Raw genomic sequence first — 18,993 nt, forward strand, 5'->3', positions numbered from 1 at the left:
GAGAGCCGGTTCTTGGAAAGTTAAGATCCATTTATTCTTGGTTTGTATTTTACTTCGTGGCATCCTTATTTGGAAGAGTCACAGCCAATGATAGCTTAATCTGATTTTTAAAGTATCTGATCATGCACATTTTAAAATATCCTAAAAATATTACAAAAAGTAGTATAAGGGGCTTTACCACTGAGCTGGCACACTAACAGGTCTAGGAACTACATAACTTGTGACTCTCGAGCACCGAAAATATGGCGATAGCTATCACAATTCCAGAGTTCTTATTTTATTTAATGTAATTAATTGACTTTAAAAACTAAAGTAGAAGAGGAAGCAAAAAGGATCAAGATGCAATATGTATATGATGTATTTATTTATTTGGGTTTTTTTTGTTTTGTTTTTGTTTTTGAGACAGGGTCTTTCTATGCAGTTTAGGCTGGCCTTGAATTCACTTTGTAGCCCAGGCTGGTCTCAAAGTTGCAATGATCTCCTGCCTCAGCCTCCTGAGTGCCAGAATTAGAGGTGTGCACTGCGATGCCTGGTTTATGATATATTTATTATGTATCACAAGTGTACACATTTCACTTGGACAGTTTCTCATGTAGGATATTCTTTTGTATACACGTGTGTAGCGACATGTACTGCTTCTAGTGTTACATGGAAACACTCCATTGATCCAGTCCCTGTTCACATTTGGATTCAGTGTTTGTGACTCTTTTGCTATATAACAACGTCACATTACGATGCGTTTCTTAGAATATTTGAGGCAGACAGCATAAGTTATGGTAACACTCATACAAATCATAACTGGAAATGAAAGAAAAATATCATTTTATTTTATTTTATTTTATTTTTTTGTGTTTTTGAGACAGGGTCTCACTATGCAGTTAAGGCTGTATTTTGTATCCCAGGCTGGTCTCGAACTTGCAGTGATCCTCCTACTTCAGCAAAAGATTTCATTTTAATTGCAACATAACTAAATTATCTTTCTAGTGTAAAATAAGTACGGACCATTTGCTAAATCAGCAATGAAAACATTTTACTAATACAGAATGATACAGAAGTGCAAATGTTAGTTCTATGACAGGAATGCTTTTTTTAGTGTTGGTGAGAATGTAAACTGGTATGACCACTAGAGAAATCAGTATGAAGAATGTACAAAAAACTAAAACTAGAAATGCCATTTGACCCAGCTATACTCTTTTGTCTATCTTCCTGAAAGAGCAAAGGTCATATTTCAATGCCATGTGCATACTCAAATTTATAGCAACACAATTTACAATAGCTACATTGTAGAAAGAACCTCTATGCCCATTAACAGATCAGTACAGAAAGTGTGATGCACTGCTGAGCCAGACAGAAGGACAAGTATGAGTCACTGGTAGGTAAACAGATGCAGTGTGAGCCCATAATGGTATGTAAAATACCAGGCATAGAAGGTCGCTTGAATAATTTCTCTAGTAGGCCATTGTTCTTACATGTAGGATATGAGAAACCCAAAATGTAAATATTTTAAAAGCAAAATAAGACAAATGAGAGGAAAGAGGGATGCAGACTTTGTGGAAATGGGAAGGCAATCAGAAAACAAAGAGGAAAGGCGGCGGGAAGGAGTAGAAAGGGTCAAGATGTTTTATATATATATACATATATATATATATATATGTACCATATATGTCTTTTTGCACCAACTCTCAAAAATAAAAGTATTATGTCTCACAAACATATAATAATATTAAAAAATTAAAATACTTTTAAAAGTCAACTTTGGTGGCACGCAACTTATAATTTTAGTACTTTGGGAGGCTGAGGCAGAAAGATCAAATTTTGGGGCCAAGCTAGACATAATGGCACATGTGTGTAACCCCAGCACATGGGAGGCAGAGGCAGGAGAATTGCCACAAGTTCAAGGACAACCTTGACTATATAGTGAGTTCAAGACCAGCTGGGACTATTCAGTGAGAACTCTGTCTCAAAAAAATTAAATTAAATTAAATTAAAATTAAAAAGCTAGAGGCAAGACTGGAGAATTTAGCAAGACATTATATCATTTCCTCAAAATTAAAAAATAAAATACACTGATGATGTAATTCAGTGTGAAGGCCTTGAGTTCAAACCACAGTATTGCAAAATAGATAGATAGCAATTGGCAGAAGATACATTGCAAGTTCCACAACAAGTGGCAATTGTAATTTGCTGAAATTGAACAAAAAGAAAAAACTAACTGCTTATTGTATATAATTTGTTTAAAGATAATAAAGTGTACTGTATTAAGAAATACTGGCAAATTTGTATTGAATTTGATAAATTTTCTCTCAACATCCCAAAAAGAATTGATATAATTACCTGAAATTAAAATTGAAAATCTAAGAAAAAAATTAAGTTTTTTTATTTTAAAAATTAAAGACTTTGTTATCAACAGTCCCAGTTTGTTCTTTGTCAGTTATTAACTTACTGTGATTCTCACATACACACATACACTTGCACACATATTTTTGGTGGAAAGATAGTAAAAGAAATTATTTCCATTACAGAAATTTTTTGAGGAAAAAATAAAAATTATATTTCACATAAAAAGCAACTTCAATTAGTTACCAACACAGTGGCTTAAAAAATGCAAGATCTTCACAATAACAAGATCAATTAATTCAAATTCTGAAAAACACAAGCTTTCTGTCTAAGTCTTTGATTTCTTTTTGCTTTAGAAGAGTCTGGAAACATAAAATACACTGCCCAGTTAGTACTTTGGGTATGTTTTGTCCCAAAACACTTTTTAATTTACCAAGAAATATTGTTTATTTGTGACCAAAAGTGTCAAACTCATGGTTTAGGTATTTTGTCAGTCCTTTACCTCTGACAGAGGGGAATTTGGGGTAGGTATTTAAATATTAGTTTCTAACACAATAAATGATTTTTTAAACGATGCTAGACCAAAAAACCAGATTTATTGGAATTCTTTCTAAAGACTAATGGATGTTTCCTTTATTTCTTTGTTTCACTGTGTGATGCAGCTTAAAAATATTTATGTTCAATTTTCTAAAGCTGATTCCTTGAGACACATCCTGGATACTGTTGCTAAGTGTATGCATGCAAATGCAATGAGTCGTTGTAAGTTTATGGATCGTTGTAAGTTTTGCTGAAAGAAGTAGAAGACAGTGGATTTAATGGCTCCTGGACCTCTTCGCCAAGGTTCTTTGCTTGAATTAGGGAAGAGTTTTACAAAGATTTACTATACTGCTGACTCCAATTCAAGATTGTTTTGAAAATCAAGAATATCAGTCTGGGCATTGTGGTGCACACCTGTAAGCCCAGCGCTCCGGAGGCAGAGACAGGAGGATTGACTTGAGTTTGAAGCCAGCCTGAATTACATACTGAAACCCTGTCTCAAGGAAAGAAAAACAGGAAAAGAAAAGAAAGCATATTTTTCAAGAAGTTAAAAATAAAGGGGCTGGGGATATGGCTCAGCAGCACAGCACTGACTGCCAAATGCAAGGCCCTGAGTTCAATTCTCAGTACAAAAATGAATACATATATACATACATACATGAAGACAAATCTTGCTACTGTGATTTCCACATCAACATTCCTGTATCTGAATGAGTCAAATTTGAGCTTTCCAGGAAAAGAAAAGCTTCGCTGTGGTGTAGCTACACAGATGTGGAAGTTTAAATTCTAACTTTGTAATTTAATAAGTAGCAATGATCTATGCGGTTTTCTTACATGAGTGCATACACGGAGGATTTTAACAATGATGGATAGCATTATGTAAATTGGATGTAAAAGAGTGAGAAAAATGTAAAGGAAGGATTGACAATGATAAAGATCTGCTTTAATTGATCCATACTGTTTTGACTTCCCCATAATAAATTTCCCTCACCTAGGTAAGACATAGTCAAAATGATTACTATTAAAAAGATGGACCAGTTTTGTCAATGTGTATGCAAACATCAGATATCAATGATTTTTCAGCTAATAGAAAACTTCTAAGCATGTTTGGAATACCTTATGTATGTCACTCTTCCAAGTGTAAATTTTATAAAATAACATTTTTTAAGTCATCAATTTTCCATTAAAATCACGCACTGAAATCTGGCAAGTTGGAAGTGCATTATATACACTTAGAAGAAAAAAATCTAAACTGTCTCAATATTTTTATCCTGATTACACACTAATGATAATAATTTGGTGGCATTAGGTTGCACAAAGAGTGTTATTCAAATCAACTTGCTTGTTTACTTTGGTTTTTAAATGAACTATTAAAATGTAAATGACCGACACATGTCTGGCATGGCAGTCACAGGGCCCTTGGTCTGGGGGTTGCATCAGCTCTCCACAGTCAGCACTGCCCTCAGGGGTTTGCAAGCACAAGACGGGTGGGTGCATGCATGGGCTCTGGATGGGAACAGGTACCTGAGTGGGGGCAGAATTCTTCTGACTGCAGATAAAGAGCTGGCGGGTACTTGCTGTTGTCTTCCTGCTGTTTGCTCTTCTAGTTATAAAAGAAAATGACAGGGCAAGTCACTTTCACAGGGACCAGCAAGATTTCCTCTGGAAATCTAGCTGGCTGGCTAACACGCATCAGAATCTATTCAAGGAACAGAGGGAAGTAAAGAATCTTTTCCCTGGGAAGTATGCAAGGAAGTCACAGCAGGCTTTTGGTCCTGGGACAATCAGCAGTTCAAAGCACAGAACGAAAGAAATCCTGACTTTCTGGGCCTCTGAGAAACTGGAACTCTTTGACAGTGGAAACTTCCCCTAAGAAAGCAAAAGCCTGATTTTACGAAATAAGAAAAAATAGGCTTAGGTGGAGAAGTGGGTAGAATTAAAGGATAGAGTTTAGCAGGAGAAAGTTACTTCATTTGCTTTTATGTGTCATCATTTCATTACTTCCTCTACAAAACAGAAAAGACTTATTGTGACACAATCACTTATTTTTGATTTGAAGCATCATATTTGGAGGGAAGAGCAGCACAAGTGGCCAGATCGTGCTGCCGTCTTGCTGAGGGTGCTTTGGGGATGGTGGGTGATGTTGGCTTGGAGAGAAAGGGGTGCCGTGGAGAACCAACGCATTCTCCAGCAGGGAAGGTCGATTTCAGACATGCAAAGGTCAAGGACACAAGCTCTTCTCTGGCAGCCCTTGCACCTCAGCCTCGGGCTGCGTCTGCATCACCTGGACTCCGGAACTCCAGTCCCTGGCACCAAGCCTGGCACCACGTGGGTGGCCAGCATCATCCGTTGGCCAGGACAGAGAAGTGAAGTCATTTCCACAAAGGTGCCTGTTGTCTAATCAGCAGTCCGAATGCAAATCACAAGAAATCAAATAAATATAATTATTTGATGCTTTTGTATTTTATTTCTATTTATTTTTAAATTTTTTTTAAAAACAGTCTTCACCATGTTTATAGGAAAGACAGTCACTATGCATGACCCAAGAGCAATACCCCTCACTGAGTTCTCACCCACTAAATAGTCTGTCATGGCTGGAATCCACACCCATCCCCCATCGCCCTAATTGGAAACCTGCTCTAAATGATCTGCATGCTGGGACAGCAAAAACTTACAATTTGAGTGCAAGTCTGGGCACGAGACTACAGGGCGCTCTGAAACTTCTCTCCACAGCTTCACCTGGGAGATGGCTTCTCTTTCGCTTGTGCCATTTCTGCTTAAATGTGTGTGTGTGTTCTCGCTGTCATCATCTCTGTGCTTTTGAGCCTGTGAAAAAGAGAATTCTCAAAAAGTCTATGAAAAAAAGTACATGAGCCAAAGAGGCACGCCAAGGTCCACTTACTAAACAACAAGCAGAGAGTGGGAAAAACTTTATGCCAGAGGAAAAAAGCAAAAGCCAGGCAGTGGAAAGGACAGCACGATTTTATCTGATCCTAGGCAACACAGTTACACTCAGCGTTTGCATGTTCTGACTAATGAGCTCATTGTATGGAATCAGCGTTTCAAATTTTTGCATACCTTTCAGAAACCTCCATGGATTTCTTCCACAGATTATGAGCATGTTTCAGGGATACCTGGGGAAATCAGTTGGGGTTTTAAGAAATGCTGTTTAATTTTCTGGTTTAAGGTAATGAAATATAGGGCCAGGGATTTAGCTCAGTGGTATCGTGCCTTCCTGATAAGTGCAAGGTCATGAGTTTGATCCCTGGTAAAAAAAAAAGGTAGTAGTATATAGATTCAACCTGTCTGAAAGTGTGAAAAGCAAAATGCTTTCAGACAGAGCTGGGTGTGAGAGGAACAGGACCCTTGACGCCATAGGCTGAAAACCGATTAGACAGTGTTGAAAATAAGCGTTTTTATACTGGGAAATCCCTTTAATCACAAAGCATGGAATATTTTTGTTGTTCCTTAGAGATCTTTGGCAAGCAAATGATTCTAGATAATACTCTATGAAAAATTCAAAACGCCTCTCTCGTGGTCAAGTTGGGATCCCGAATCAAAATCTTTCACATGCACATACACACATTTAAAGTATTTCTGACCTTTCATGCTCTTTTTGTCCCTGAAAGAAAGAAAACCATCGACTATGGGAGCCTCCCCCCACCCCATTGCTGGTCCCTGGCTCGGATGGCTGGACTCTAATTGCCATTGTCTTTCCCCAGTAAATACAAAGCTTCCAGAATTCTCTGTTCAGACAATACATACTTAATCATAACAGCTTTGGCTTCAAGTTCGTGTTTATTTTTATGTCAGGTTGAAATGTCTCCCTCCAGTGATGGAGGTCCGGCCATGGTACAGATGTCTTTAGCCCGCTATGGTCACTCAGTCAGCAACCTGCCTTCCTCTAGAATTGGTTCTCTGGGGTTCTCTCCAACCTCCCATTTGGCAGACCCTCTATTTTCAGTTAAGGGTCCTGCTCAAAGCTACTTTATGCCCTTCAGTCTTCTTAGATGCACATGCCAACACAAGATGTATGTTAAATAATTTTTTAAAATGAATGAATGGGGGCTGGGGGTTTAGCTCAGTGGCATAAGCGCCACTAAATAGTGGCAGTTGTGAGTGAGTTTGATCCCTGGTACCAATAAAAACGAAAAAGACCAAAAAAAAAAAAAAAAAAAAAAAAAAAAAGAAAGAAAGAAAAAAGAAAAAAAAAAGGAATGAATGGATACCATCACCAATTCTGAGAGACTAAGAACTAAAGAAGAGTTCAGTCACAGGATGGTCTAGATATCTGAATTTTCCTGCTATAAAATATAACAAAATATAACCCATGACCCTTTAAATGCAAAGCTGAGCTCACAGGAAAGTAAGAGAAATACCTAAAGGAATAAGAAATCAGATGCATAGATCTGTACTCATTGCTGTCCATGCCCAGCTTTGCCTAGCTGCCCAGGACTTCTTCCACTGAACAGAGACTTGGCTTTAAAGATCATAAAGAGTGAAAATACATCCCTTCTCTGTGGACCTGGAGCCCCCAGAAAGCTCAACAGAGGGGTGGAAGCACAGGGGTTACTTACTTTGGAAAGAAGGATCAGAAGGAATGGGCTCCACGGCTAGAGACCTAGGGAAGATGAATCTAGCCTTTCCTGTTATTCCTTTCTGAAACCTCACTAAAATCAGAGCAAAAAGAATTTCTAACCCACAATCCACAGGAACAAAGAGCTCAGGAAAAAACATCTGGATGGTAACTTACCGAAAGTTGGAAACATAAGGACTGATAACTGACTTACAAAGTCCTCAGAGGGCTGAGCAAACACCAACACTAATCCTGCAGTGGGAAAGCTGGAAAAACAACTGAATTTTTATGACAAAAGTACCCAGGAAGTGCAGACCTGGCAGGAGGAATCTTGAAGAAATGAGGGTAAATTTGAAGTTAACATGAAATGCTTAGTTGGAAGTCAATTTGAGAAGCAATCAGGACCCACATTTTCACTACTGCCACTTATCCTGCCCTGCCATGCCCGGTGGTCACAGCAAGGTGACCAGAGGTCTCACTGTGGCAGGATATGAGGTGGAGGCTCTGGACCACCATGCTCAGCTCCTATTTCAGGGGACATTATCTCTGAAAATAGCCGGGCTGGTGGCGTGCAGGTCTCCCCAGCCCATTTCTGGGCTGGCTCTCAGGATAGCTGCAGTGAGGATTACACACCCAAGACGGGAAGAAAAAATCTTTCTGGGACCTTTGATGAGCACAAAAGAAAGGACCTGCAGCTACTGATGACAGGGCTTCCCCGAATACATGAACACACGTCTTACCGCCCCCTCAAGGCCTGACTCTCAGGTCCAGGGAGCCCCAGTAGTTATTAAAGGTAAGCAGCTATCAAAGAAGGCATCTGTCCTGAAAGATAAAGACCAAAACAAATAAACAAAGGGACAAACAGGGAAATAAAAGGCCACTGGGAGGAAACAGAGACTGCAGGAAGACCTTTTTTTTTTTTCCTAAGAATTACCATCAGGATCCTTAGCAAGATAAGAAAAGACACACCCATAAAACAAACCTAAAATGCCAAAAATAAAGACAAACAAGAAAAAGAAACCTAATGTTCAGAAAATAAATGAAGAAACATTGTGAAAACAAAAAACACTCAAGAAGTTAAAAACATAAAGTTCAGAATCACTCAAATGAAGCAAAAAAAAAAAAAAAAAAAGAAAAGAAAATGGAAAATATTACTGAAAAGAGATGACAGCCAAAGAACTAGTTCAGAAAGCCAGCATAAAGACAAAGAAGTAATGCAAGACATTTCCTCCTCAGGAAGCAGAGACATGGGTTTATCAGGAAGCCAGTTACACGGATAAATGCATTACCAACGCCAAGGCTCTCTTGGCTTCTCACAGCACTGAGGAATACAGAGAAGGGGGCACAGGTTTGAAACAGAAGAAAATGTGTCCCATCAGAGATCGAGAATTAGGACAGCATTCGATTTCTTCCCAACAGCAACTGTGGGGCCTGAAAGAGGCAGAGCCGTGCCTTACAGTTTTAGAACTTCAAATCAATTTGTAACCAAGAATTCTGTTCTTTGCTATGAGAGCAGGTTAAAGACAATTTCAAAGGTGTAAGTCATAAAAAGGTTTATGGTACATTGTTTCTCAGGAAGCTGGCAGAGGACACACTTGTGGCAAATGAAAGAGTAAACTAATAAAGAGAAGGTGAGGTACAGGCCACAAGAAATGCAACAGGGCAGAGAAGCAGGGAATTCCTAGGAAGGACTAACGGGGTGGCCTGGGACGTGAGCTGCTGAATCCGCCTGCCTATAATATTTCTGTCTAACTCAGTTGCCTATAACAGTAAGAAAAAAAAGTTCAAAAGTTTTTTGCTTTACCAATAAAAATAATTTATGTAGCTATAAAATAGAAATGAAGATTACTAGGTAGTTACCAACAAAAGAATAAAAAACTTTAAAGTGGGACAAATAAAAATGTGAAATAAGATAGTAGAAAGAAATCTAAATTGCAAGTAAGTATAATAAATGTGAGTGGACTAAAAACTTACCAGCTAAAGAACAGAAAGATAGCCGGAGATTTAGCTTAGTGGCATAAGCGCCTGCTTAGGAAGTGCAAGGTCATGAGTTTGATCCTTGGCACCAAAAAAGAAAAAAAAAAGGAACAGAAATATTACTGGGTATGGTGGTACATGGGTATTACTGTAATTCGAGCACCTGGGAAACTGAGGCAGGGAGATGACTGAGAGTTCAAGGCCTGCGTACACTACACAGTGAAAGCCTATCTAAAGAAAGAGAGAAAGAGGCAGAGACAGACAGGGATGGAGACAGACAGACAGAGACGGCAACAGAGACAGAGAAAGCAGAGATATTAAAGTGAACTTTGGAAAATTGAGCTATGTATTTTCTACAAAAGACATGTGTTAGATGTAAGGACCCAGGATGTAGAAATGTCAAAAGTAAAAGAATGAAAAAAGATATTTCACATGCATATTAATAGAAAAAGGGTCCACGTTGTTATACTAAGCAAAATAGACTTATATAGATTTTCATGAAAAGTCCTAAAGATTAAGAAATCTGGGCATGGTGATGCATACCTGTAATCCCAGCACTTGGGAGGTGGAGGCAGGAGGATCTCTGTGAGTTTGAGGCCAGCCTAGGCTACATAGTGAGCTCAAGGCCAGTCTGGACTACATAGTAAGACCTTTTCTCAAAAAACTTTCTTAAAAGTTATGAAAATCTTTAAATATTAATAAATCTTCAGTCATTATTAAAATATAACAATTATATCCTATTCCATACCTAATAATATGCTTTCAAATATACTGTGCAAAACCTGATAGAAATTCAAAAAGAAAAGAACAAATATCTATTCAGTGGAAGATTTTCATTCAATTCTCTTCAAAACAGACCAAGCAGGCAAAAATAAGAACTCTATATAATATAATTGACATTATTTCAATGGTTATATATAGAATTCTGAGTCTAACATCTGGCAAAATATATTTTGATTAACTATAAATAAAACTCCTAAAAATTAAACTTAAACACTTAAAAATTAAACACTTCAAAAACTAATGAAGTCATTAAATCTCCATAAGTAGAAAAGTTTTATCTGGGACACTATCTTTTCTTCCCAAAATAGAATTGCAAATTTACAAAAAATAATACAACAAACACAAGATACTTGAAAGTTTCAAATATATTTTTATAAAATTCCTGGATCAAAAAATAAGTCAAGATGGAAATTGGAAAACAAATAAATTCAAATAATAATAAAGTGGTGCCTATCAAAGAGTATGTAACATTGCAAAGTTGGTATTAGAGAAAATTTTACAACTTAAATGTTTACATTAGAAAGTAAGAAAGAAGAGGAATTAAGCACCATAAGAAACTACAGAAAGAACAAAATGTACACAATAATAACCCGAAAGTTGATGTTTTAAAATGTTTAAAATTGGCCTTTTGACTAAATTGTTTGAAGGAACAAAAACACGAAATTTGGATTTTTAAATCATTCATAACTGTAGATAGAGAAGATAATTTGAACCTTTGAGACTAGTACAAGTCTATGTACCTTTAAGAATAAAAGGAAAAATATTATACGTTAGCATCAACTCAAGAAGAAACAAAAAATTCTTTGTATACTGAAGCTACCTATTTAGAACCTGGAGGAGGGACTCTACTGCTATCATAATTTTCAAGTTAAAACAAAACAAGACGATCACTTCACTCGATACTGGGAAGAACTTAAGCTTGACCACAGTAAAAAGAGATGTGAATTTCCTTAACCTCATAGAGAATATTACATTAATTAGGAGTAGGTCACCCACACATGACTGAAACCCCTACTCTAGGTGCCAAGAGGAAAGCACACTTCTTCCTCCTATAGATGACAATGTTCCAAGGTGGGGACCAGATGGGGACCAGTGATGCCCTGGTGGCTCCAAGATATCAAACGGCACCCAGGCATTTCCCTGCTTGGGCATCACAGTGTGTGGCTTCAACGTGACAACTCAATACAGATGGTCATCGTCAGCTCATCGCCCCTGCTTTCCTCCTTCCTGTGGCGCTTTGCATGTGTTAAAGGTGGTCACAGCGGTATCTCCTATCCCAGATGCTCTTTTCAGCATGGCCCACCTCACTGTCCCCCGGAGTGCAGGCAGCCATTCCTCCACCCTTTAAATACCAATAGATCCTATCTGCTTTGACCAGGTCTAACACCACGCTGATTCCAGGCAGCCACTCTTCCTGCCTCTGTAAATGTGCCCAAGTGTCAAACACATTTAAACAAATACTGAACTTCATGATATACATGGATAGAATTAATATAAAATTCCCATATATTTTATAATATAAAATATAAATTAATTTCAATTTAATCTTTGCACTTGCCATCATAATAATAAAATATTCAATTTTTTTATTTTTTAAAAAGGGTAGAACTAAACAAAGCAGAATGAAACAGATCAGAAGAAAACAATGTAAGTGACAGATCTCAAAGCAAGACAACAGGAGATCTACAGTGGCTACCATAATGTCTCTTGTTTTCTTCTAAATAGTTGCCTATATCTTCACACATAATGAATTCATACAAAACAGAATAGTGTAAAACTGAGCAGAACAGAGTAATGAAAGCATTATAGCCCTTCAAAACTAGACAATAGGAAAATTAACAATGGCTGCCATAATGTCTCTTTTTTCTCTTCAAAATATCTGTACATACCTTCATGTATGTTGCAATTAAACAATACAGAACAGACTAAAACCAATCAGAACAAAGAATAGAAGCATTACTGGATTTCACAGCATAATGACAGGAAATCAGCAATGGATACCATCATGTCTGTTTTTCTTCGAAGTAGCTGTTCGTTTCATCATGCATAATATAACTGATTCTCATAAACTGTTTAGGAGAAGTTCTAGGCCCTCATAAGCCTCTACATGTATACCTATCCTTTCTGCATAAAAGAGAAAAACAACACAAAACAAATTACTGAAAAAATAAGAAACAAAAAAGACAAATAAGTAACAATAGCAAAGAGCCCAAAACAATGATGATACAGGCTTTCAAAACACAGTGACAGGAATAGAACTAAGGTTGATTTTTTTTTAATTTAAAGAGAAAAACAAAACTAAACGAAGCAAGACAGTAAAAGGCTAGAAGCAACACAGACTTTCAAGAGAAAAAACATACAGTAAGAGTTCACCAGTTAATAGATCACACATTGTCAACTTACAAACAGCTGTCCAGATTACAAAATTAAAGCACACAAAGTGGAGATTAATACAGTGAGATTGCAGTCAGTTCTGTTCAATGATCCAAGAAAAACTCAGCAATATGGTTCTCTTTCCTACACATTTAAATAAACTTGCAGTTATATCCTTGAGATCACTTTCCTTCCTCTCTTTTTTACACTAACAATCGTGCATTTTAGTTTCCATTACTTCCACAGTTTTTTTAACTTTTTCTTTGAAGAGGAAAAGAAAAAAGATTGAAAAAAAGGCCAAAAAACAAAACAAGACGGACCAAAGAAAAACCCAATGTGACAAAGCAAAACAGAATCATTTAGATCAGGAGGATGGACATAGCATAAAATGAAAATAAATAAATAAATAAAAAAAATAAAATAAAATAAAATAAAATAAAATAAAGGGGGGGATTACTAGGTGATCAACAATGGTTACCATTATGCCTCTTGTTATCCTAAAAAGAGTAGCCTATATCAGCTAGTATAAAAGAATTGAACAAAACTATACATAAGACCAATAAAACCACATTGGAGAGCTTACAGGATTCCAAAGAAGATAATAGTCAAATAATAACGGGCATCATAGAATATCTGGTTGCCTTCCAAATGGTTACCTATACCCTCAAACTTGATACTATTAAGCGAAACAGAATATAATAAAATCAGTCAGAACAAGATATGGAGAATACTACAGGGGTTCAAATCAGGTTAATAGGGAAACAAAAAAAATTACTATAATCTATCACACTATTTTTAATTTAATTTTCCCTTAGTTAAAGGATACTAAGAAATAAATTTTTTTAAAAAAAGGAAAGAAAAAGGGGGGAGACTGAGATAAAAAAAAAAGAACGTAAGAACGTATCAATATAACAACACCGGTCAGAATCGAAAAATTTAACCATCATTGTGTTTCACCCCCAGATAGCTTGACATTAATAGTAGTTACCATAGTGACTCTTTCCTTGAAATATTTGAGTCTAACTTCGTATACTCTAGCATCAAATTTATCAAGACAGTGTGAGACCGTTCAAGAGAATGAAATTGTTGCAGGGAATTTAGAATCAGCGAGCAGAAACCAAACATCAATTTCTATATTATCTCTTTGTCTATAAAAAACTTGCTTATACTATCACATACATTAAGATATAATAAGGTAACACATGTTAGAACCAATGGAAAAACACCCAAATTAAAACCATTCCAAGTAATGAGTGAAAACATTATATGGCTTCAAACCAGTGTGACTGGGAATCATGATTACCACGTACTTTCATGTATTCTTATCGTTTCTTACACTAGGGAAACTATTTGGTATTTATACAGTTGAGTTTGATTTATTTCACTTATAAATATGGTCTTGAGCTGCGTCCAATTTATAAATGTCTCAATGTGATCATTCTTTATAGCTGAGTAGTACTCCATTGTATAAAAATACCACAGCTTTTTTATCCATTCCTCAGTTGATGGACACTTGGGTTGTTTCCAAGATCTGGCTATTACAAATTGTGCTGCTATAAACATGGGTGCACATATATCACTGTGGTATGATGCTTTCAGTTCTTCTGGGAATATGCCTAGGAGTGGAATAGCTGGGTCAAATGGTGCTTCCAGTCCCAGCTTTCTGAGAAATCTCCAGACTGACCTCCACAATGGTTGCACCAGTCTACACTCCCACGATATTTTACATAGTGATCTTCAAGAGTTCCTAAGGTAAGCCGGGCATGGTGGCTCACACCTGTAATCCCAGCACTAGGGAGACCAGCCTGGGCTACAAAGTGAGCTCAAGGCCAGCCTGAACTACATAGAGAGACCTTGTCTCAAAAAAAAAAAAAAAAAAAAAGTTCCTCAGGTCACCAGACACAAACATGCAAAGCTGTTCCAATCCTATGAATATTAACTGCTTTTTTCTATAAACTTACAGAATTTGTAGCTCAATCAGCTATCCTAAGTGTATTTATACAAACTTAGATATTTTTCCTTTTCCCTTCCTTTTTCTTTTTCCTCCTTTTCCCTGAGATATTATTTTTCCCTTCTGGGTAAATTGATTCTAAACTTTATCTGAAAATATGAAAGTTCAATAATAGTCAAATAAGCTTTCTTACAAAGGGTGAGGTAGAGAGGGTTGCCTCTACTGTCTATACATTAAAATGTATTTTGAAGCTATAGTAATTAAAATAGGCATTGGTATATGATAAAAATATAAATGAATGGAATAGTACAGAGCATCCATAAATATATACACTATGGAAAAGTTATCCAAGGTGGAAGCAACTTGAGGGCAGATAAGGAAAAGAAACCTTATTAATTAGTGCCAGTTCAGTGGGCCACATACAAAATGATAACACTGACTTCTATTGTTATAATACCAGGATCAATCACAATTGATTTAAAGACTAAATGTGAAAAAGCAAAACTGGAGATTTTTGGATAAAATTGTGTATGCTCCTATTTGTTTAAGACTGTAGAGAAGAGCCTTTTATGCAAGATATAAGGCACAAATCATAAAGGAAAAGACTGATAAACAACAAAAGAAATAATTTTAAAAAAGACGCGACATATTAGGAAAAGATGCCACTGGTAAATAATATCCTGAAAGTATGAAGAGCTCCAAAATTCCAGTTGTTCTACTTATGATATATATTATGTAACATAAAAAATAAATAAAATTAAAATACATAGGATTTAATTGTAATTATAGAATTAGTAAGTGGTGAGATAGAAATGAAGAAATTGGGGCTGGGGATTTAGCTCAGTGGCATAAGTGCCTGCGTTGCAAGCAGGCAGTCATGAGTTCTATTCCTGGTACCGATAAAAATGAAAAAGACAAAAAAAAAAAAGAAATGAAGAAATTTCTAAAATGCAACTCAGATATTAAAAGAGGTAGAAAATGTAAAGAGAAGAAAAGAGATAGGAGCCTACATTCTGATAAGTGCTTAATCTGAGCACCAGAGAGAAAGGCAGAGGCTTCAAGACACAGGGAATATCTGAAGAGGTAATAGCTGAGCATTTTGCCAACTTGTATAACAGGAACAACTGGAGTACAATTTGTCAGTTTATTCATACAAAGACTTGAGTGTCTTCCTCTCTGAACAGCCGAGTAATCACACTGGATCCGCATCCACCTTATGTACTGTCTAGCACAGGCATAAAAGGTGACATGCTGGGGAATGTTTATAGTGTTGGTGTGTGTGATTTGAAAATATTAACAGGGGCTGGGGATTTAGCTCAGCGGCATAAGCGCCTGCCTGGCAAGTTCAAGATTATGAGTTCGATCCCTGGTAAAAAAAAAAAAAAGGAAAATACCGACAATCTCAGCAGGACAAAAGATAAATGTCACAGGGAATATAGCTGAGGTGCACAGCACTTACCTGGCAAGCACAAGGTTGTAAGTTTGATCCCTGATACAAGAAGAACAGGAAGAAGAAGAAAAGGAAGAGGAAGATAACTGTCAACACATCATATAATAGAATACCATACACCACTAAAAATTAATGAGCTGCAGCTGTGCATAACAACATAATTCATTTCCTGAAACTGTTAAGGAGTGAAACAAATTTGCAGAATGCTAGAGTTACAAGCAGGTGGTGCCACACACTTTTGAACCTAGCACTCAGGAGGCTGAGCAGAGGATGACTGAGCGTTCTAGCCCAGCCTGAACTACCTAGCCAGACTATCTCACAAAACAAAACAAAACAATATATGCAATGTGATGCTATTTATTTAAAATCCACAAATAGGGAAACCAATGTGCAGGTGTGTACAAATGTATTATAAGTATAACGAAGAGCTTAGGAATAATAAATAGGAAACCCCAAAGAGGTGATTACCTTTGGAGGGAATGGAGACAGGGAATCCTGCTTGTAAATGAGACACAAAGGAGCCTTCCTTTGTATTAGTCATGATGCACTTCTCACCCTGAGCGGACGTTTTGTAAATTATTTACATTACTCATTTTATAGCCTTTTTTATGCCTGAGCTGTTTCAAAATACATTTTAGGCAGCTAAAAGAGCTTTGAGGTATAAATGAGAATGTCCAAGAATTGAGGCTATTTGAACAGAAATGTTATCCTAATGGTTTCTGGAGACATATAAAGACTCATTTGAAACAGCTCATCCACCTGTTGTCCCGGTCCTCTCTCCCCTGGAAAGTGTCGCACTCCTCTGCACCAGCTCTGCAGTGGCTCTCCAGTGGCGTGCATGTGCTTTTTTCTTTCAGTTTTCATCCGCTCCTCAGCTTGCAAAATGTTTACATCTCTGCTATTCTCAATAAATAAACAAGCGTGTCTGTCCCTGACATACTCACTGTGCAGTACCTGTCACCTTTCTCTCATCCTGTACTTCCTGTCTCTGCCTAGCACCTCCACCCCTGCGAAGCACAACAAATGCCTTCTGTCCACTTTGCCAAGACTCCTCCTAACAGATCCACAACCTCTGAAGTCCAGTTGGAGGTAATTTCAGGCTCAGGGACACCTGCTATGTTGAGTCTGTTACATTTTCTCTTCCTTGAACTTCTCCCATCCTTTGGCGTTTATAACTCTTCTTGTTCTCCTCACATCTCGTTACTTCTGTATTTTTCATAGTCTCCGAGTTGTTAGTTTTGTAGTAAATCAGGTGCAGTACATATAGGTGTGTTTTTGGACTCTACCATCTCTTATCCACCAGTTTGTCCCCATCCCAAAGTCCACTGTATTAATTACTTTGTATATAGCAACCTAAAGTTTGTAGCTTTGCTTTAGTCAGATTTGGAAAAGTATTTTTTTAAAGTCTTTTTTTCTGCAAATGTGAACATTTTTGGAAACTTCTGAAATTCTAAATTATGACAATATCTACTCTATTCTTCCCCATTTTAGGATTTAGCTTAGGAGACAGGTCTTTTGAAATCCTGACTGTCCACTTACTACTTTTGCTCAGTCCTCTTCCTACACAGTCTTCCAAATTCTGTGCACATTTTTCAAAAGAACGTTCTGCTAATACTCATAACTGTCCTCTATGTCCTGTGATTATGTGTCTCCAGCAGCCCATCATGGTACTATCATCAAACCATTCAAATAGATTAGGAAATGGAGATATAGAAAAATAAATCCACTTGTCTGTATTCACACAACTCATAAATCTTAAAGTTGGAATTCGTGTTAAAGGTGGTCTGATTCCAAAGCTTGATTTTTTTTCATGATCTATTCCTCTCCTTCTAGCAATATCATACTTAACCACAAAATTTAAATTTAATTTAAAGATCTGATGTTTGTTTTTTAAAAAACCTAATAGTAATTGATGCCAATATAAGATATGCCAATATATACTGTATTTCCCCCCAAATAAGACCTAACAATTTTTTGGGATGTTCCTAATATAAACTCTACCCTCAAAATAAGCCCCCATTAAGATGGTCAGTCAGACAGATACATTTCACATGTCTGTCATAATACGTCACGGATGTAGGGAATAAAATAATTATAGTAATATATATAACTATTGTTGACATCAATACTTAAAACAAATGATAAAATAAATTATAATCAAGTACACTCTCCCTTTGGCTATTTTGAGTCAAGGTCTCACTCTAGTTCAGGCTGTCCTTGAACTCACTGTGTAGCCAAGACTGGACTTGAAGTTGTGTGAGCCTCCTGCCTCACCCTCCCAAATGTTAGAACTATAGACATACTGTCCCAAATAATATTTAACAACAGTACATAAGGTTTCCAGGTAAACAAACTCTAATTTTAAATGCCATCTCTATATTTTCTCACACCAAAAAAATTTCCTGATGTTTGAGTTATTCACTGCTGAGTAGCAAACCCTCCTGATCTCCCTGGAGTAAGACACCAAACGCTTTGCTCTATTCATGAGCTGTGTGCCTCAAGGCACAGCAGGAAGTGCTTGTCACTGGAGCCTCACCTGGGAGAGCTGGTGTGCTGACCAGATTCTCTTTACCATGACACAATATCTAACATGCATGACTTAAAGGAAAAAAATGTATTTTGTCCCACAGTTTCAGTCTCTGGTGTGCTGGCTCCATCTCTGTAAGCCTTCAGAGAGGCAGAAGCATGTGGTGAGAAAAGCTGCTCACTCACGGCAGCCCAGGAACAGATAAGGTGCCCCTCCAGTGACCCACTTTCCTCAGCTGCTAATGCTCTATTCGGCTGTGAACTCAGTAGACTAATCCATCACCAGGTCAGTGCCTTCAAGACACAGTCAGCTCTCCAGGTCCAACCTCTGGACAGTGCTGCCCTGAGGATCCAGCCCTCAGCACACAATTAACCCATGACAACCATCGCTGGGATGTCGAGTGACTGAGACAGCTGGGAGGGGGAGTGGAGTAGAGTTTCCTTATTCATACGCCTGGTGACAGTGCTGTCATAGTTGATGGC

The 18,993-nt window shown here is 37.3% G+C and overlaps 1 long non-coding RNA gene across 1 annotated transcript; it reads right to left on the bottom strand.

Annotated features, from left to right (window-relative positions):
- Positions 1 to 805: 805 nt before the first annotated feature.
- LOC134473904 (uncharacterized) lies at positions 806 to 7,060 on the bottom strand. The gene is made up of 2 exons (XR_010044385.1): positions 5,550 to 7,060; positions 806 to 5,271 (listed from the first exon to the last, which is right to left on the bottom strand). It is a non-coding gene; the product is annotated as an uncharacterized LOC134473904 (long non-coding RNA).
- Positions 7,061 to 18,993: the final 11,933 nt, after the last annotated feature.

This window comes from Cavia porcellus, unplaced genomic scaffold (assembly GCF_034190915.1).
Source record: "Cavia porcellus strain 051 isolate PalLab524CR breed Dunkin Hartley unplaced genomic scaffold, mCavPor4.1 scaffold_29, whole genome shotgun sequence".
Lineage (NCBI taxonomy): Eukaryota > Metazoa > Chordata > Mammalia > Rodentia > Caviidae > Cavia > Cavia porcellus.